This window comes from Scyliorhinus torazame, chromosome 4, assembly GCF_047496885.1.
Source record: "Scyliorhinus torazame isolate Kashiwa2021f chromosome 4, sScyTor2.1, whole genome shotgun sequence".
In the NCBI taxonomy this organism is placed as follows: domain Eukaryota; kingdom Metazoa; phylum Chordata; class Chondrichthyes; order Carcharhiniformes; family Scyliorhinidae; genus Scyliorhinus; species Scyliorhinus torazame.
The window spans coordinates 47686451-47706995 of NC_092710.1; the positions used below are offsets into that span (position 1 = coordinate 47686451).

General features: G+C 40.7%; 10 non-coding genes across 10 annotated transcripts; all 10 read right to left on the reverse strand.

Annotated features, from left to right (window-relative positions):
• Positions 1–80: 80 nt before the first annotated feature.
• trnak-uuu (transfer RNA lysine (anticodon UUU)) lies at positions 81–153 on the reverse strand. The gene has a single exon. It is a non-coding gene; the product is annotated as a tRNA-Lys (tRNA).
• A 1073-nt stretch (positions 154–1226) lies between these two features.
• Positions 1227–1301, reverse strand: trnat-ugu (transfer RNA threonine (anticodon UGU)). The gene has a single exon. It is a non-coding gene; the product is annotated as a tRNA-Thr (tRNA).
• Positions 1302–1751: 450 nt separating this feature from the next.
• Positions 1752–1824, reverse strand: trnak-uuu (transfer RNA lysine (anticodon UUU)). Its single transcript has one exon. It is a non-coding gene; the product is annotated as a tRNA-Lys (tRNA).
• A 12225-nt stretch (positions 1825–14049) lies between these two features.
• Positions 14050–14122, reverse strand: trnak-uuu (transfer RNA lysine (anticodon UUU)). Its single transcript has one exon. It is a non-coding gene; the product is annotated as a tRNA-Lys (tRNA).
• Positions 14123–15183: 1061 nt separating this feature from the next.
• On the reverse strand, positions 15184–15257 carry trnat-ugu (transfer RNA threonine (anticodon UGU)). The gene has a single exon. It is a non-coding gene; the product is annotated as a tRNA-Thr (tRNA).
• A 453-nt stretch (positions 15258–15710) lies between these two features.
• On the reverse strand, positions 15711–15783 carry trnak-uuu (transfer RNA lysine (anticodon UUU)). The gene has a single exon. It is a non-coding gene; the product is annotated as a tRNA-Lys (tRNA).
• Positions 15784–17373: 1590 nt separating this feature from the next.
• trnak-uuu (transfer RNA lysine (anticodon UUU)) lies at positions 17374–17446 on the reverse strand. The gene has a single exon. It is a non-coding gene; the product is annotated as a tRNA-Lys (tRNA).
• Positions 17447–18773: 1327 nt separating this feature from the next.
• Positions 18774–18846, reverse strand: trnak-uuu (transfer RNA lysine (anticodon UUU)). The gene has a single exon. It is a non-coding gene; the product is annotated as a tRNA-Lys (tRNA).
• Positions 18847–19918: 1072 nt separating this feature from the next.
• On the reverse strand, positions 19919–19993 carry trnat-ugu (transfer RNA threonine (anticodon UGU)). The gene has a single exon. It is a non-coding gene; the product is annotated as a tRNA-Thr (tRNA).
• A 450-nt stretch (positions 19994–20443) lies between these two features.
• On the reverse strand, positions 20444–20516 carry trnak-uuu (transfer RNA lysine (anticodon UUU)). The gene has a single exon. It is a non-coding gene; the product is annotated as a tRNA-Lys (tRNA).
• Between the last annotated feature and the right edge of the window lie 29 nt (positions 20517–20545).

Genomic DNA, 20545 nt, shown 5'->3' on the forward strand with positions numbered 1-20545 from the left:
TTCCACTTTCCATAAAGCATCCTGCATTCTTTATTTTTATTTCCGTTCATTGGGAAGCAAAGGCCTTGAGCCAAAATCAAAACCCTGACAGGGACTTGAACCCTGGGCCCTCAGATTAAAAGTCTGATGCTCTACCGACTGAGCTACTAGGGCCCATTACAAAAAAGTTCTCATAGTTCAGTTCAAAGTCTCATATTGTATCTTTTGAATTTCCTTCACTGGTGATTCAGCCTCTCCAGCTCATTTCCCTCGCAAGCAGACCGGCAGCCTCCCTTCGGCTTTCTTTCTCAAATTCTTCAACTTGGACTCGCATTTTACCAATGACCTGTGATGTGACAACTGTTGTTACCCAGGGACATGCACTGGGACTTCAAGACATTGAAGATTACGGTTAGTTCGCTGAGATATCAGTGGGAAGCTGCAGAGATACAGATTGTATTTTGAGAGAGGGAATAAAGCGTGTCATCTGTTGTCTGTTGTGGCAGAGTGTGAACGCAAGTAAGCTCATCTAGTAAAGTAACAAATTATGCAAATCGCAAAATTTCAGGGTGTAAATAGATCTGTCAACGCCACATCTTCATGGAAAACGCCCCATCCTTTATCCCGCCCAAATCGTTCTTGCTGACATGCAGCAACATATATCGTCCAATAAAAAGGCAAATTACTGCAGATGTGAAATCTGGAAAAAAACAGGAAATGATGGAAAATCTCAGTGAGTCTGGCAGCATCTGTGAAGAGAGAACCGAGCTAACGCTTCGAGGCTGGGTCACTCTTCATCAGAGTAAATCATTTAATCATTCAATCTTTGCCCACAGACATCGCTGACAGACATTCAGAATGTTCCTACTGGATTTCCTGAGGTCAATCCTGTCGTGCATTCAAAGGAAAATACTGCACATGTTGTGAATGTGCATGAGAAACTAAAAATGATTGGATTAAAGCTCATAAAATTTGAGGATGTCTGTGGAGCCAGACACAAAGTTAATGTTTCAAATCCGTGTGATCCTTATTCAGAGCTTAAGCGAGGTTACATGCAATGGAGTAGATGAGGAAAATGGAAGTTGCGTGAAAAGTGGGAGATATGGATGTTTGAATCAAGTTTGACCTAAATCAAGGGAAAGCAATGTTGAAGGTCAGTACCACAGAAACGTTGTCACCATTCCCTGTGTCCACCATTAAATGAGGAGCATTCTTCACAGGCTACATGCTTAAACCTGAATGTATAAAGGCACTGCTGAGATTTGAACTCAGGATCTACCTGTTTACAAGACAGGCACTTTAACCATCTAAGCCACAGCACCAATCTGTAAAGAACAGTTGCAAGTGTAGAACAGATTTCAATTGTTTTGATTAAACATCAGTATTGTTGATTTCTCCTGCTGACTTTGAGAGTGCAAACTAAAATATTCATCAGCACTGGCCTTTTGAAACTGTAAAAATTGCAGTTATTTCTGAAAGTTATTAATTTAAAAGCAGTTCTGCAGGAAAGAAGAATACAAACAGGAAATATTTTGCGAATTGGGAAGTGATTAAACATGGCCAGAAAACTACAGTGGTATAATGCTGGATAAGACCAGGAAAGAGTTTTTACATTCACTGAAAATCTAGCAAAAATTCTTGAAAATTCTGGAAGGCTGTTGCAATTTGGCAAACACGACATTGTCACGGTTCTTCCACTTTCCTTGAAGCATCCTGCATTCTTTATTTTTATTTCCGTTCATTGGGAAGCAAAGGCCTTGAGCCAAAATCAAAACCCTGACAGGGACTTGAACCCTGGACCCTCAGATTAAAAGTCTGATGCTCTACCGACTGAGCTACCAGGGCCCATTACAAAAATGTTCTCACAGTTCAGTTCAAAGTCTCATATTGTAACTTTTGAATTTCCTTCACTGGTCATTCAGCCTCTCCAGCTCATTTCCCTCGCAAGCAGACCGGCAGCCTCACTTCGGCTTTCATTCTCAAATTCTTCAACTTGGACTCGCATTTTACCAATGACCTGTGATGTGACAACTGTTGTTACCCAGGGAGAGATGGCAGATGGAGTTTAATCCGGACAAATGTGAGGTAATGCATTTTGGAAGGTCTAATGCAGGTAGGGAATATACAGTGAATGGTAGAACCCTCAAGAGTATTGAAAGTCAAAGAGATCTAGGAGTACAGGTCCACAGGTCATTGAAAGGGGCAGCACAGGTGGAGAAGGTAGTCAAGAAGGCATACGGCATGCTTGCCTTCATTGGCCGGGGCATTGAGTATAAGAATTGGCAAGTCATGTTGCAGCTGTATAGAACCTTAGTTAGGCCACACTTGGAGTATAGTGTTCAATTCTGGTCGCCACACTACCAGAAGGATGTGGAGGCTTTAGAGAGGGTGCAGAAGAGATTTACCAGAATGTTGCCTGGTCTGGAGGGCATAAGCTATGAGGAGCGATTGAATAAACTCGGTTTGTTCTCACTGGAACGAAGGAGGTTGAGGGGCGACCTGATAGAGGTATACAAAATTATGAGGGGCATAGACAGAGTGGACAGTCAGAGGCATTTCCCCAGGGTAGAGGGGTCAATTACTAGGGGGCATAGGTTTAAGGTGAGAGGGGCAAGGTTTAGAGTAGATGTACGAGGCAAGTTTTTTACGCAGAGGGTAGTGGGTACCTGGAACTCGCTACCGGAGGAGGTAGTGGAAGTAGGGACGATAGGGACATTTAAGGGGCATCTTGACAAATATATGAATAGGATGGGAATAGAAGGATACGGACCCAGGAAGTGTAGAAGATTGTAGTTTAGTCGGGCAGTATGGTCGGCACGGGCTTGGAGGGCCGAAGGGCCTGTTCCTGTGCTGTATATTTCTTTGTTCTTTGTTCTTTGTTTATATCGTCGAATAAAAAGGCAAATTACTGCAGATGTGAAATCTGGAAAAAAACAGGAAATGATGGAAAATCTCAGTGAGTCTGGCAGCATCTGTGAAGAGAGAACCGAGCTCAGGTTTCGAGGCAGGGTCATTCTTCATCATAGTAAATCATTTAATCATTCAATCTTTGCTCACAGACATCGCTGACAGACAATCAAAATGTTCCTAATGGATTTCCTGAGGGCAATCCTGTCGTGCATTCAAAGGAAAATACTGCACATGTTGTGAATCTGCATGAGAAACTAAAAATGATTGGATTAAAGCTCATAAAATTTGAGGATGTCTGTGGAGCCAGACACAAAGTTAATGTTTCAAATCTGTGTGATCCTTGTTCAGAGCTGAAGCGAGGTTACATGCAATGGTGTAGATGAGGAAAATGGAAGTTGCGTCAAAAATTATGGAAGTTTGAATCAAGTTTGACATAAAACAAGCGAAAACAATCTAGAAGGTCAGTACCACAGAAATGCTGTTAACATTTTCTGTGTTCACCATTAAACATTGCTCACAGGCGACATGCTTTGACCTGAATGTATAAACACACTACTGAGATTCGAACTCAGGATCTCCTGTTTACAAGACAAGCGCTTTAAGCATCTAAGCCACAGCACCAATCTGCCAGACAGCTTTGCAAGTGTAGAACAGATTTCAATTGTTTTGATTAAACATCAGTATTGTTGATTTCTCCTGCTGACTTTGAGACTGCAAACTAAAATATTCATCGGCACTGGGCTTTAGAAACTGTAAAAATTGCAGTTATTTCTGAAAGTTATTCATTTAAAAGCAGTTCTGCAGGAAAGAAGTATACAAACAGGAAATATTTTGCGAATTGGGAAGTGATTGAACATCGCCAGAAGACTACAGTGGTATAATACAGGAAAAGACCAGGAAAGAGTTTTTACATTCACTGAAAATCTAGCAAAAATTCTTGAAAATTCTGGACGGCTGTTGCAATTTGGCAAACACGACGTTGTCACGGTTCTTCCACTTTCCATAAAGCATCCTGCATTCTTTATTTTTATTTCCTACCATTCATTGGGAAGTAAACGCCTTGAGCCAAAATCAAAATCTGACAGGGACTTGAACCCTGGACCCTCAGATTAAAAGTCTGATGTTCTTCCGACTGAGCTATCAGGGCCCATTTCAGCAATGCTCTCATAGCTCACGTCAAAGTCTCATATTGTATCTTTTGAATTTCCTTCACTGGTAATTCAGCCTCTCCAGCTCATTTCCCTCGCAAGCAGACTGGCAGCCTCCCTTCGGCTTTCTTTCTCAAATTCTTCAACTTGGACTCGCATTTTACCAATGACCTGTGATGCGACAACTGTTGTTACCCACGGACATGCACTGGGACTTCAAGACATTGAAGATTACGTTTAGTTCACTGAGATATCAGTGGGAAGCTGCAGAGATACAGATTGTATTTTAAGAGAGGGAATAAAGGGTGTCATCTGTTGTTTGTTGTGGCAGAGAGTGAACGCAAGTAAGCTCATCTAGTAAAGTAACAAATTATGCAAATCGCAAAGTTTCAGGGTGTAAATAGATCTGTCACCGCCACATCTTCATGGAAAACGCATCATCCTTTATCCCGCCCAAATCGTTCTTGCTGACATGCAGCAACATATATCGTCCAATAAAAAGGCAAATTACTGCAGATGTGAAATCTGAAAAAAAACAGGAAATGATGGAAAATCTCAGTGGGTCTGGCAGCATCTGTGAAGAGAGAACCGAGCTAACGTTTCGAGGCTGTGTCACTCTTCATCAGAGTAAATCATTTAATCATTCAATCTTTGCTCACAGACATTGCTGACAAACATTCAAAATGTTCCTACTGGATTTCCTGAGGTCAACCCTGTCGTGCATTCAAAGGAAAATACTGCACATGTTGTGAATCTACATGAGTAGCTAAAAATGATTGGATTAAAGATCATAAAATTTGAGGATGTCTGTGGAGCCAGACATAGAGTTAATGTTTCAAATCCGTGCGATCCTTATTCAGAGCTGAAGCGAGGTTACATGCAATGGAGTAGATGAGGAAAATGGAAGTTGAGTGAAAAATGAGAGATATGGAAGTTTGAATCAAGTTTGACATAAAGCAAGGGAAAGCAATCTTGAAGGTCAGTACCACAGAAATTTTGTCAACATTTTCTGTGTTGACCATTAAATGAGGAGCATTCTTCACAGGCTACATGCTTTGACCTGAATGTGTTAAATCCTCAGTTTCTTTACCCGTCAGTCTGGCCTCAATAAAAGTCGAGATGGATTTGCAGGTACAGCATTAGTTATTTTATTCAGCTTGCAAGCTTTCTCAGTTCACAGCAGTACAGAATGCCTCTTGCTCTCTGTACCTCCGGAATCAAGTGAGGTTATCAAACAAAGAGCTCTGTACTGATACATTCAAATGGCATCAAGTTTCACATACTCGATGCCCATAGGTCATCCTATGTCCGTCCTGATCTGCTTGATCTATTCCGATTGGCTCACTTCCAATCCCTTCCTCTGGCCCCTATTACTCAGCATCACTCTCGTAGACACACCTCTTCCTGCTTTTCCATGCGGTCTGAAATCCTTTGTCTGTGAACTAACCAGAATTAAAGTGGCCTATCTTCTACATTACATTAACTAATATCTCTAAAGTAACTATTTTATATCACATTCGTCAAATGTATAACCATACTGCAGAGATTTGAAATCAGGGTCTCCTGTTTACAAGACAAGGGCTTTAACCATCTAAGCCACAGCACCAAACTGCATGACAGCTTTGCAAGTGTAGAACAGGTTTCAATTGTTTTGATTAAACATCAGTATTGTTGATTTCTCCTGCTGACTTTGAGAGTGCAAACTAAAATATTCATCGGCACTGGGCTTTTGAAACTGTAAAAATTGCAGTTATTTCCTAAAGTTATTCATTTAAAAGCAGTTCTGCAGGAAAGGAGCATACAAACAGGAAATATTTTGCAAATTGGGAAATTATTAAACACGGCCAGAAAACTACAGTGGTATAATGCTGGATAAGACCAGGAGAGAGTTTTTACATTCACTGAAAATCTAGCAAAAATTCTTGAAAATTCTGGACGGCTGTTGCAATTTGGCAAACACGACGTTGTCACGGTTCTTCCACTTTCCATAAAGCATCCTGCATTCTTTATTTTTATTTCCTACCGTTCATTGGGAAGCAAACGCCTTGAGCCAAAATCAAAACCCAGACATTGACTTGAACCCTGGATCCTCAGATTAAAAGTCTGATGCTCTACCGACTGAGCTACCAGGGCCCATTTCAACAATGCTCTCATAGCTCACGTCAAAGTCTCATATTGTATCTTTTGAATTTCCTTCACTGGTCATTCAGCCTCTCCAGCTCATTTCCCTCGCAAGCAGACCGGCAGCCTCCCTTCGGCTTTCTTTCTCAAATTCTTCAACGTGGACTCGCATTTTACCAATGACCTGTGATGTGACAACTATTGTTACCCAGGGACATGTACTGGGACTTCAAGACATTGAAGATTACGTTTAGTTCGCTGAGCTATCAGTGGGAAGCTGCAGAGATACAGATTGTATTTTGAGAGAGGGAATAAAGCGTGTTCTCTGTTGTTTGTTGTGGCAGAGAGTGAACGCAAGTAAGCTCATCGAGTAAAGTAGCAAATTATGCAAATCGCAAAGTTTCAGGGTGTAAATAGATCTGTCACCGCCACATCTTCATGGAAAACGCATCATCCTTTATCCCGCCCAAATCATTCTTGCTGACATGCAGCAACATATATCGTCCAATAAAAAGGCAAATTACTGCAGATGTGAAATCTGAAAAAAAACAGGAAATGATGGAAAATCTCAGTGGGTCTGGCAGCATCTGTGAAGAGAGAACCGAGCTAACGTTTCGAGGCTGTGTCACTCTTCATCAGAGTAAATCATTTAATCATTCAATCTTTGCTCACAGACATTGCTGACAAACATTCAAAATGTTCCTACTGGATTTCCTGAGGTCAATCCTGTCGTGCATTCAAAGGAAAATACTGCACATGTTGTGAATCTACATGAGTAGCTAAAAATAATTGGATTAAAGATCATAAAATTTGAGGATGTCTGTGGAGCCAGACATAGAGTTAATGTTTCAAATCCGTGCGATCCTTATTCAGAGCTGAAGCGAGGTTACATGCAATGGAGTAGATGAGGAAAATGGAAGTTGAGTGAAAAATGAGAGATATGGAAGTTTGAATCAAGTTTGACATAAAGCAAGGGAAAGCAATCTTGAAGGTCAGTACCACAGAAATTTTGTCAACATTTTCTGTGTTGACCATTAAATGAGGAGCATTCTTCACAGGCTACATGCTTTGACCTGAATGTGTTAAATCCTCAGTTTCTTTACCCGTCAGTCTGGCCTCAATAAAAGTCGAGATGGATTTGCAGGTACAGCATTAGTTATTTTATTCAGCTTGCAAGCTTTCTCAGTTCACAGCAGTACAGAATGCCTCTTGCTCTCTGTACCTCCGGAATCAAGTGAGGTTATCAAACAAAGAGCTCTGTACTGATACATTCAAATGGCATCAAGTTTCACATACTCGATGCCCATAGGTCATCCTATGTCCGTCCTGATCTGCTTGATCTATTCCGATTGGCTCACTTCCAATCCCTTCCTCTGGCCCCTATTACTCAGCATCACTCTCGTAGACACACCTCTTCCTGCTTTTCCATGCGGTCTGAAATCCTTTGTCTGTGAACTAACCAGAATTAAAGTGGCCTATCTTCTACATTACATTAACTAATATCTCTAAAGTAACTATTTTATATCACATTCGTCAAATGTATAACCATACTGCAGAGATTTGAAATCAGGGTCTCCTGTTTACAAGACAAGGGCTTTAACCATCTAAGCCACAGCACCAAACTGCATGACAGCTTTGCAAGTGTAGAACAGGTTTCAATTGTTTTGATTAAACATCAGTATTGTTGATTTCTCCTGCTGACTTTGAGAGTGCAAACTAAAATATTCATCGGCACTGGGCTTTTGAAACTGTAAAAATTGCAGTTATTTCCTAAAGTTATTCATTTAAAAGCAGTTCTGCAGGAAAGGAGCATACAAACAGGAAATATTTTGCAAATTGGGAAATTATTAAACACGGCCAGAAAACTACAGTGGTATAATGCTGGATAAGACCAGGAGAGAGTTTTTACATTCACTGAAAATCTAGCAAAAATTCTTGAAAATTCTGGACGGCTGTTGCAATTTGGCAAACACGACGTTGTCACGGTTCTTCCACTTTCCATAAAGCATCCTGCATTCTTTATTTTTATTTCCTACCGTTCATTGGGAAGCAAACGCCTTGAGCCAAAATCAAAACCCAGACATTGACTTGAACCCTGGATCCTCAGATTAAAAGTCTGATGCTCTACCGACTGAGCTACCAGGGCCCATTTCAACAATGCTCTCATAGCTCACGTCAAAGTCTCATATTGTATCTTTTGAATTTCCTTCACTGGTCATTCAGCCTCTCCAGCTCATTTCCCTCGCAAGCAGACCGGCAGCCTCCCTTCATCTTTCTTTCTCAAATTCTTCAACGTGGACTCGCATTTTACCAATGACCTGTGATGTGACAACTGTTGTTACCCAGGGACATGTACTGGGACTTCAAGACATTGAAGATTATGTTTAGTTCGCTGAGCTATCAGTGGGAAGCTGCAGAGATACAGATTGTATTTTGAGAGAGGGAATAAAGCGTGTTCTCTGTTGTTTGTTGTGGCAGAGAGTGAACGCAAGTAAGCTCATCGAGTAAAGTAGCAAATTATGCAAATCGCAAAGTTTCAGGGTGTAAATAGATCTGTCACCGCCACATCTTCATGGAAAACGCATCATCCTTTATCCCGCCCAAATCATTCTTGCTGACATGCAGCAACATATATCGTCCAATAAAAAGGCAAATTACTGCAGATGTGAAATCTGAAAAAAAACAGGAAATGATGGAAAATCTCAGTGGGTCTGGCAGCATCTGTGAAGAGAGAACCGAGCTAACGTTTCGAGGCTGTGTCACTCTTCATCAGAGTAAATCATTTAATCATTCAATCTTTGCTCACAGACATTGCTGACAAACATTCAAAATGTTCCTACTGGATTTCCTGAGGTCAATCCTGTCGTGCATTCAAAGGAAAATACTGCACATGTTGTGAATCTACATGAGTAGCTAAAAATGATTGGATTAAAGATCATAAAATTTGAGGATGTCTGTGGAGCCAGACATAGAGTTAATGTTTCAAATCCGTGCGATCCTTATTCAGAGCTGAAGCGAGGTTACATGCAATGGAGTAGATGAGGAAAATGGAAGTTGAGTGAAAAATGAGAGATATGGAAGTTTGAATCAAGTTTGACATAAAGCAAGGGAAAGCAATCTTGAAGGTCAGTACCACAGAAATTTTGTCAACATTTTCTGTGTTGACCATTAAATGAGGAGCATTCTTCACAGGCTACATGCTTTGACCTGAATGTGTTAAATCCTCAGTTTCTTTACCCGTCAGTCTGGCCTCAATAAAAGTCGAGATGGATTTGCAGGTACAGCATTAGTTATTTTATTCAGCTTGCAAGCTTTCTCAGTTCACAGCAGTACAGAATGCCTCTTGCTCTCTGTACCTCCGGAATCAAGTGAGGTTATCAAACAAAGAGCTCTGTACTGATACATTCAAATGGCATCAAGTTTCACATACTCGATGCCCATAGGTCATCCTATGTCCGTCCTGATCTGCTTGATCTATTCCGATTGGCTCACTTCCAATCCCTTCCTCTGGCCCCTATTACTCAGCATCACTCTCGTAGACACACCTCTTCCTGCTTTTCCATGCGGTCTGAAATCCTTTGTCTGTGAACTAACCAGAATTAAAGTGGCCTATCTTCTACATTACATTAACTAATATCTCTAAAGTAACTATTTTATATCACATTCGTCAAATGTATAACCATACTGCAGAGATTTGAAATCAGGGTCTCCTGTTTACAAGACAAGGGCTTTAACCATCTAAGCCACAGCACCAAACTGCATGACAGCTTTGCAAGTGTAGAACAGGTTTCAATTGTTTTGATTAAACATCAGTATTGTTGATTTCTCCTGCTGACTTTGAGAGTGCAAACTAAAATATTCATCGGCACTGGGCTTTTGAAACTGTAAAAATTGCAGTTATTTCCTAAAGTTATTCATTTAAAAGCAGTTCTGCAGGAAAGGAGCATACAAACAGGAAATATTTTGCAAATTGGGAAATTATTAAACACGGCCAGAAAACTACAGTGGTATAATGCTGGATAAGACCAGGAGAGAGTTTTTACATTCACTGAAAATCTAGCAAAAATTCTTGAAAATTCTGGACGGCTGTTGCAATTTGGCAAACACGACGTTGTCACGGTTCTTCCACTTTCCATAAAGCATCCTGCATTCTTTATTTTTATTTCCTACCGTTCATTGGGAAGCAAACGCCTTGAGCCAAAATCAAAACCCAGACATTGACTTGAACCCTGGATCCTCAGATTAAAAGTCTGATGCTCTACCGACTGAGCTACCAGGGCCCATTTCAACAATGCTCTCATAGCTCACGTCAAAGTCTCATATTGTATCTTTTGAATTTCCTTCACTGGTCATTCAGCCTCTCCAGCTCATTTCCCTCGCAAGCAGACCGGCAGCCTCCCTTCATCTTTCTTTCTCAAATTCTTCAACGTGGACTCGCATTTTACCAATGACCTGTGATGTGACAACTGTTGTTACCCAGGGACATGTACTGGGACTTCAAGACATTGAAGATTATGTTTAGTTCGCTGAGCTATCAGTGGGAAGCTGCAGAGATACAGATTGTATTTTGAGAGAGGGAATAAAGCGTGTTCTCTGTTGTTTGTTGTGGCAGAGAGTGAACGCAAGTAAGCTCATCGAGTAAAGTAGCAAATTATGCAAATCGCAAAGTTTCAGGGTGTAAATAGATCTGTCACCGCCACATCTTCATGGAAAACGCATCATCCTTTATCCCGCCCAAATCATTCTTGCTGACATGCAGCAACATATATCGTCCAATAAAAAGGCAAATTACTGCAGATGTGAAATCTGAAAAAAAACAGGAAATGATGGAAAATCTCAGTGGGTCTGGCAGCATCTGTGAAGAGAGAACCGAGCTAACGTTTCGAGGCTGTGTCACTCTTCATCAGAGTAAATCATTTAATCATTCAATCTTTGCTCACAGACATTGCTGACAAACATTCAAAATGTTCCTACTGGATTTCCTGAGGTCAATCCTGTCGTGCATTCAAAGGAAAATACTGCACATGTTGTGAATCTACATGAGTAGCTAAAAATGATTGGATTAAAGATCATAAAATTTGAGGATGTCTGTGGAGCCAGACATAGAGTTAATGTTTCAAATCCGTGCGATCCTTATTCAGAGCTGAAGCGAGGTTACATGCAATGGAGTAGATGAGGAAAATGGAAGTTGAGTGAAAAATGAGAGATATGGAAGTTTGAATCAAGTTTGACATAAAGCAAGGGAAAGCAATCTTGAAGGTCAGTACCACAGAAATTTTGTCAACATTTTCTGTGTTGACCATTAAATGAGGAGCATTCTTCACAGGCTACATGCTTTGACCTGAATGTGTTAAATCCTCAGTTTCTTTACCCATCAGTCTGGCCTCAATAAAAGTCGAGATGGATTTGCAGGTACAGCATTAGTTATTTTATTCAGCTTGCAAGCTTTCTCAGTTCACAGCAGTACAGAATGCCTCTTGCTCTCTGTACCTCCGGAATCAAGTGAGGTTATCAAACAAAGAGCTCTGTACTGATACATTCAAATGGCATCAAGTTTCACATACTCGATGCCCATAGGTCATCCTATGTCCGTCCTGATCTGCTTGATCTATTCCGATTGGCTCACTTCCAATCCCTTCCTCTGGCCCCTATTACTCAGCATCACTCTCGTAGACACACCTCTTCCTGCTTTTCCATGCGGTCTGAAATCCTTTGTCTGTGAACTAACCAGAATTAAAGTGGCCTATCTTCTACATTACATTAACTAATATCTCTAAAGTAACTATTTTATATCACATTCGTCAAATGTATAACCATACTGCAGAGATTTGAAATCAGGGTCTCCTGTTTACAAGACAAGGGCTTTAACCATCTAAGCCACAGCACCAAACTGCATGACAGCTTTGCAAGTGTAGAACAGGTTTCAATTGTTTTGATTAAACATCAGTATTGTTGATTTCTCCTGCTGACTTTGAGAGTGCAAACTAAAATATTCATCGGCACTGGGCTTTTGAAACTGTAAAAATTGCAGTTATTTCCTAAAGTTATTCATTTAAAAGCAGTTCTGCAGGAAAGGAGCATACAAACAGGAAATATTTTGCAAATTGGGAAATTATTAAACACGGCCAGAAAACTACAGTGGTATAATGCTGGATAAGACCAGGAGAGAGTTTTTACATTCACTGAAAATCTAGCAAAAATTCTTGAAAATTCTGGACGGCTGTTGCAATTTGGCAAACACGACGTTGTCACGGTTCTTCCACTTTCCATAAAGCATCCTGCATTCTTTATTTTTATTTCCTACCGTTCATTGGGAAGCAAACGCCTTGAGCCAAAATCAAAACCCAGACATTGACTTGAACCCTGGATCCTCAGATTAAAAGTCTGATGCTCTACCGACTGAGCTACCAGGGCCCATTTCAACAATGCTCTCATAGCTCACGTCAAAGTCTCATATTGTATCTTTTGAATGTCCTTCACTGGTCATTCAGCCTCTCCAGCTCATTTCCCTCGCAAGCAGACCGGCAGCCTCCCTTCGGCTTTCTTTCTCAAATTCTTCAACGTGGACTCGCATTTTACCAATGACCTGTGATGTGACAACTGTTGTTACCCAGGGACATGCACTGGGACTTCAAGACATTGAAGATTACACTAGTTCGCTGAGATATCAGTGGGAAGCTGCAGAGATACAGATTGTATTTTGAGAGAGGGAATAAACCGTGTCATCTGTTGTCTGTTGTGGCAGAGTGTGAACGCAAGTAAGCTCATCTAGTAAAGTAACAAATTATGCAAATCGCAAAGTTTCAGGGTGTAAATAGATCTGTCAACGCCACATCTTCATAGAAAACGCCCCATCCTTTATCCCGCCCAAATCGTTCTTGCTGACATGCAGCAACATATATCGTCCAATAAAAAGGCAAATTACTGCAGATGTGAAATCTGAAAAAAAAACAGGAAATGATGGAAAATCTCAGTGGGTCTGGCAGCATCTGTGAAGAGAGAACCGAGCTAACGTTTCGAGGCTGGGTCACTCTTCATCAGAGTAAATCTGTGAATCTGCATGAGAAATTAAAAATGATTGGATTAAAGCTCATCAAATTTGAGGACGTCTGTGGAACCAGACACAAAGTTAATGTTTCAAATCCGTGTGATCCTTATTCAGAGCTGAATCGAGGTTACATGCAATGGAGTAGATAAGGAAAATGGAGGTTGCGTGAAAAATGGGAGATATGGAAGTTTGAATCAAGTTTGACATAAAACAAGCGAAAACAATTTTGAAGGTCAGCACCACAGAAATGATGTCAACATTTTCTGTGTTCACCATTCAATGAGGAGCATTCTTCACAGGCTACATGCTTTGACCTGAATGTATAAAGGTACTGCTGAGATTTAAACTCAGGATCTCCTGTTTACAAGACAGGTGCTTTAACCATCGAGCACCAATCTGCAAAGAAACGTTGCAAGTGTAGAACAGATTTCAATTGTTTTGATTAAACATCAGTATTGTTGATTTCTCCTGCTGACTTTGAGTGTGCAAACTAAAATATTCATCAGCACTGGCCTTTTGAAACTGTAAAAATTGCAGTTATTTCTGAAAGTTATTAATTTAAAAGCAGTTCTGCAGGAAAGAAGTATACAAACAGGAAATATTTTGCGAATTGGGAAGTGATTAAACATGGCCAGAAAACTATAGTGGTATAATGCTGGATAAGACCAGGAGAGAGTTTTTACATTCACTGAAAATCTAGCAAAAATTCTTGAAAATTCTGGACGGCTGTTGCAATTTGGCAAACACGACGTTGTCACGGTTCTTCCACTTTCCTTGAAGCATCCTGCATTCTTTATTTTTATTTCCTTTCATTGGGAAGCAAACGCCTTGAGCCAAAATCAAAACCCTGACAGGGACTTGAACCCTGGACCCGCAGATTAAAAGTCTGATGCTCTACCGACTGAGCTACCAGGGCCCATTACAAAAATGTCCTCATAGTTCAGTTCAAAGTCTCATATTGTATCTTTTGAATTTCCTTCACTGGTGATTCAGCCTCTCCAGCTCATTTCCCTCGCAAGCAGACCGGCAGCCTCCCTTCGGCTTTCTTTCTCAAATTCTTCAACTTGGACTCGCATTTTACCAATGACCTGTGATGTGACAACTGTTGTTACCCAGGGACATGCACTGGGACTTCAAGACATTGAAGATTACATTAGTTCGCTGAGATATCAGTGGGAAGCTGCAGAGATACAGATTGTATTTTGAGAGAGGGAATAAAGCGTGTCATCTGTTGTCTGTTGTGGCAGAGTGTGAACGCAAGTAAGCTCATCTAGTAAAGTAACAAATTATGCAAATCGCAAAGTTTCAGGGTGTAAATAGATCTGTCAACGCCACATCTTCATGGAAAACGCCCCATCCTTTATCCCGCCCAAATCGTTCTTGCTGACATGCAGCAACATATATCGTCCAATAAAAAGGCAAATTACTGCAGATGTGAAATCTGAAAAAAAACAGGAAACGATGGAAAATCTCAGTGGGTCTGGCAGCATCTGTGAAGAGAGAACCGAGCTAACGCTTCGAGGCTGGGTCACTCTTCATCAGACTAAATCATTCAATCATTCAATCTTTGCCCACAGACATCGCTGACAGACATTCAGAATGTTCCTACTGGATTTCCTGAGGTCAATCCTGTCGTGCATTCAAAGGAAAATACTGCACATGTTGTGAATGTTCATGAGAAACTAAAAATGATTGGATTAAAGCTCATAAAATTTGAGGATGTCTGTGGAGCCAGACACAAAGTTAATGTTTCAAATCCGTGTGATCCTTATTCAGAGCTTAAGCGAGGTTACATGCAATGGAGTAGATGAGGAAAATGGAAGTTGCGTGAAAAGTGTGAGATATGGAAGTTTGACATAAATCAAGGGAAAGCAATGTTGAAGGTCAGTACCACAGAAACACTGTCACCATTCCCTGTGTCCACCATTAAATGAGGAGCATTCTTCACAGGCTACATGCTTTGACCTGAACGTATAAAGGCACTGCTGAGATTTGAACTCAGGATTTCCTGTTTACAAGACAGGTGCTTTAACCATCTAAGCCACAGCACCAATCTGCAAGACAGCTTTGCAAGTGTAGAACAGATTTCAATTGTTTTGATTAAACATCAGTATTGTTGATTTCTCCTGCCGACTTTGAGAGTGCAAATTAAAATATTCATCGGCACTGGGCTTTTGAAACTGTAAAAACTGCAGTTATTCTGAAAGTTATTAATTTAAAAGCAGTTCTGCAGGAAAGAAGTATACAAACAGGAAATATTTTGCGAATTGGGAAGTGATTAAACATGGCCAGAAAACTACTGTGGTATAATGCAGGACAAGACCAGGAGAGAGTTATTCCATTCACTGAAAATCTAGCAAAAATTCTTGAAAATTCTGGACGGCTGTTGCAATTTGGCAAACACGACGTTGTCACGGTTCTTCCACTTTCCATAAAGCATCCTGCATTCTCTATTTTTATTTCCAACCGTTCATTGGGAAGCAAAGGTCTTGAGCCAAAATCAAAACCCTAACAAGGACTTGAACCCTGGACCCTCAGATTAAAAGTCTGATGCTCGACCGACTGAGCTATCAGGGCACATTTCAGAAATGTTCTCACAGCTCACTTCAAAGTCTCATATTGTATCTTTTGAATTTCCTTCACTGGTCATTCAGCCTCTCCAGCTCATTTCCCTCGCAAGCAGACCGGCAGCCACCCTTCGGCTTTCTTTCTCAAATTCTTCAACTTGGACTCGCATTTTACCAATGACCTGTGATGTGACAACTGTTGTTACCCAGGGACATGCACTGGGACTTCAATACATTGAAGATTACATTTTGTTCACTGAGATATCAGTGGGAAGCTGCAGAGATACAGATTGTATTTTGAGAGAGGGAATAAAGGGTGTCATCTGTTGTTTGTTGTGGCAGAGAGTGAACGCAAGTAAGCTCATCGAGTAAAGTAGCAAATTATGCAAATCGCAAAGATTCAGGGTGTAAATAGATCTGTCAACGCCACATCTTCATGGAAAACGCCCCATCCTTTATCCCGCCCAAATCGTTCTTGCTTACATGCAGCAACATATATCGTCCAATAAAAAGGCAAATTACTGCAGATGTGAAATGTGAAAAAAAACAGGAAATGATGGAAAATCTCAGTGGGTCTGGGAGCATCAGTGAAGAGAGAACCGAGCTAACGCTTCGAGGCTGGGTCACTCTTCATCAGACTAAATCATTCAATCATTCAATCTTTGCCCACAGACATCGCTGACAGACATTCAGAATGTTCCTACTGGATTTCCTGATGTCAATCCTGTCATGCATTCAAAGGAAAATACTGCACATGTTGTGAATGTGCATGAGAAACTAAATATGATTGGATTAAAGCTCATAAAATTAGAGGATGTCTGTGGAGCCAGACACAGAGTTAATGTTTCTAATCCGTGTGATCCTAATTCAGAGCTGAAGCGCGGAGTACATGCAATGGAGTAGATGAGGAAAATGGAAGTTGCGTGAAAAGTGTGAGATATGGAAGTTTGACATAAATCAAGGGAAAGCAATGTTGAAGGTCAGTACCACAGAAACACTGTCACCATTCCCTGTGTCCACCATTAAATGAGGAGCATTCTTCACAGGCTACATGCTTTGACCTGAATGTATAAAGGCACTGCGGAGATTTGAACTCAGGATTTCCTGTTTACAAGACAGGTGCTTTAACCATCTAAGCCACAGCACCAATCTGCAAGACAGCTTTGCAAGTGTAGAACAGATTTCAATTGTTTTGATTAAACATCAGTATTGTTGATTTCTCCTGCCGACTTTGAGAGTGCAAATTAAAATATTCATCGGCACTGGGCTTTTGAAACTGTAAAAACTGCAGTTATTCTGAAAGTTATTAATTTAAAAGCAGTTCTGCAGGAAAGAAGTATACAAACAGGAAATATTTTGCGAATTGGGAAGTGATTAAACATGGCCAGAAAACTACTGTGGTATAATGCAGGACAAGACCAGGAGAGAGTTATTCCATTCACTGAAAATCTAGCAAAAATTCTTGAAAATTCTGGACGGCTGTTGCAATTTGGCAAACACGACGTTGTCACGGTTCTTCCACTTTCCATAAAGCATCCTGCATTCTCTATTTTTATTTCCAACCGTTCATTGGGAAGCAAAGGTCTTGAGCCAAAATCAAAACCCTAACAAGGACTTGAACCCTGGACCCTCAGATTAAAAGTCTGATGCTCGACCGACTGAGCTATCAGGGCACATTTCAGAAATGTTCTCACAGCTCACTTCAAAGTCTCATATTGTATCTTTTGAATTTCCTTCACTGGTCATTCAGCCTCTCCAGCTCATTTCCCTCGCAAGCAGACCGGCAGCCACCCTTCGGCTTTCTTTCTCAAATTCTTCAACTTGGACTCGCATTTTACCAATGACCTGTGATGTGACAACTGTTGTTACCCAGGGACATGCACTGGGACTTCAATACATTGAAGATTACATTTTGTTCACTGAGATATCAGTGGGAAGCTGCAGAGATACAGATTGGATTTTGAGAGAGGGAATAAAGCGTGTCACCTGTTGTTTGTTGTGGCAGAGTGTGAACGCAAGTAAGCTCATCGAGTAAAGTAGCAAATTATGCAAATCGCAAAGTTTCAGGGTGTAAATAGATCTGTCAACGCCACATCTTCATGGAAAACGCCCCATCCTTTATCCCGCCCAAATCGCTCTTGCTGCTCAGAGTAAATCTGTGAATCTGCATGAGAAATTAAAAATGATTGGATTAAAGCTCATCAAATTTGAGGACGTCTGTGGAACCAGACACAAAGTTAATGTTTCAAATCCGTGTGATCCTTATTCAGAGCTGAATCGAGGTTACATGCAATGGAGTAGATGAGGAAAATGGAGGTTGCGTGAAAAATGGGAGATATGGAAGTTTGAATCAAGTTTGACATAAAACAAGCGAAAACAATTTTGAAGGTCAGCACCACAGAAATGATGTCAACATTTTCTGTGTTCACCATTCAAAGAGGAGCATTCTTCACAGGCTACATGCTTTGACCTGAATGTATAAAGGTACTGCTGAGATTTGAACTCAGGATCTCCTGTTTACAAGACAGGTGCTTTAAACATCACAGCACCAATCTGCAAAGAAACGTTGCAAGTGTAGAACAGATTTCAATTGTTTTGATTAAACATCAGTATTGTTGATTTCTCCTGCTGACTTTGAGAGTGCAAACTAAAATATTCATCAGCACTGGCCTTTTGAAACTGTAAAAATTGCAGTTATTTCTGAAAGTTATTAATTTAAAAGCAGTTCTGCAGGAAAGAAGTATACAAACAGGAAATATTTTGCGAATTGGGAAGTGATTAAACATGGCCAGAAAACTACAGTGGTATAATGCTGGATAAGACCAGGAGAGAGTTTTTACATTCACTGAAAATCTCGCAAAAATTCTTGAAAATTCTGGACGGCTGTTGCAATTTGGCAAACACGACGTTGTCACGGTTCTTCCACTTTCCTTGAAGCATCCTGCATTCTTTATTTTTATTTCCGTTCATTGGGAAGCAAACGCCTTGAGCCAAAATCAAAACCCTGACAGGGACTTGAACCCTGGACCCTCAGATTAAAAGTCTGATGCTCTACCGACTGAGCTACCAGGGCCCATTACAAAAATGTTCTCATAGTTCAGTTCAAAGTCTCATATTGTATCTTTTGAATTTCCTTCACTGGTCATTCAGCCTCTCCAGCTCATTTCCCTCGCAAGCAGACCGGCAGCCTCCCTTGGGCTTTCTTTCTCAAATTCTTCAACTTGGACTCGCATTTTACCAATGACCTGTGATGTGACAACTGTTGTTACCCAGGGACATGCACTGGGACTTCAAGACATTGAAGATTACACTAGTTCGCTGAGATATCAGTGGGAAGCTGCAGAGATACAGATTGTATTTTGAGAGAGGGAATAAAGCGTGTCATCTGTTGTCTGTTGTGGCAGAGTGTGAACGCAAGTAAGCTCATCTAGTAAAGTAACAAATTATGCAAATCGCAAAATTTCAGGGTGTAAATAGATCTGTCAACGCCACATCTTCATGGAAAACGCCCCATCCTTTATCCCGCCCAAATCGTTCTTGCTGACATGCAGCAACATATATCGTCCAATAAAAAGGCAAATTACTGCAGATGTGAAATCTGGAAAAAAACAGGAAATGATGGAAAATCTCAGTGAGTCTGGCAGCATCTGTGAAGAGAGAACCGAGCTAACGCTTCGAGGCTGGGTCACTCTTCATCAGAGTAAATCATTTAATCATTCAATCTTTGCCCACAGACATCGCTGACAGACATTCAGAATGTTCCTACTGGATTTCCTGAGGTCAATCCTGTCGTGCATTCAAAGGAAAATACTGCACATGTTGTGAATGTGCATGAGAAACTAAAAATGATTGGATTAAAGCTCATAAAATTTGAGGATGTCTGTGGAGCCAGACACAAAGTTAATGTTTCAAATCCGTGTGATCCTTATTCAGAGCTTAAGCGAGGTTACATGCAATGGAGTAGATGAGGAAAATGGAAGTTGCGTGAAAAGTGGGAGATATGGATGTTTGAATCAAGTTTGACCTAAATCAAGGGAAAGCAATGTTGAAGGTCAGTACCACAGAAACGTTGTCACCATTCCCTGTGTCCACCATTGAATGAGGAGCATTCTTCACAGGCTACATGCTTAAACCTGAATGTATAAAGGCACTGCTGAGATTTGAACTCAGGATCTACCTGTTTACAAGACAGGCACTTTAACCATCTAAGCCACAGCACCAATCTGTAAAGAACAGTTGCAAGTGTAGAACAGATTTCAATTGTTTTGATTAAACATCAGTATTGTTGATTTCTCCTGCTGACTTTGAGAGTGCAAACTAAAATATTCATCAGCACTGGCCTTTTGAAACTGTAAAAATTGCAGTTATTTCTGAAAGTTATTAATTTAAAAGCAGTTCTGCAGGAAAGAAGTATACAAACAGGAAATATTTTGCGAATTGGGAAGTGATTAAACATGGCCAGAAAACTACAGTGGTATAATGCTGGATAAGACCAGGAAAGAGTTTTTACATTCACTGAAAATCTAGCAAAAATTCTTGAAAATTCTGGAAGGCTGTTGCAATTTGGCAAACACGACATTGTCACGGTTCTTCCACTTTCCTTGAAGCATCCTGCATTCTTTATTTTTATTTCCGTTCATTGGGAAGCAAAGGCCTTGAGCCAAAATCAAAACCCTGACAGGGACTTGAACCCTGGACCCTCAGATTAAAAGTCTGATGCTCTACCGACTGAGCTACCAGGGCCCATTACAAAAATGTTCTCACAGTTCAGT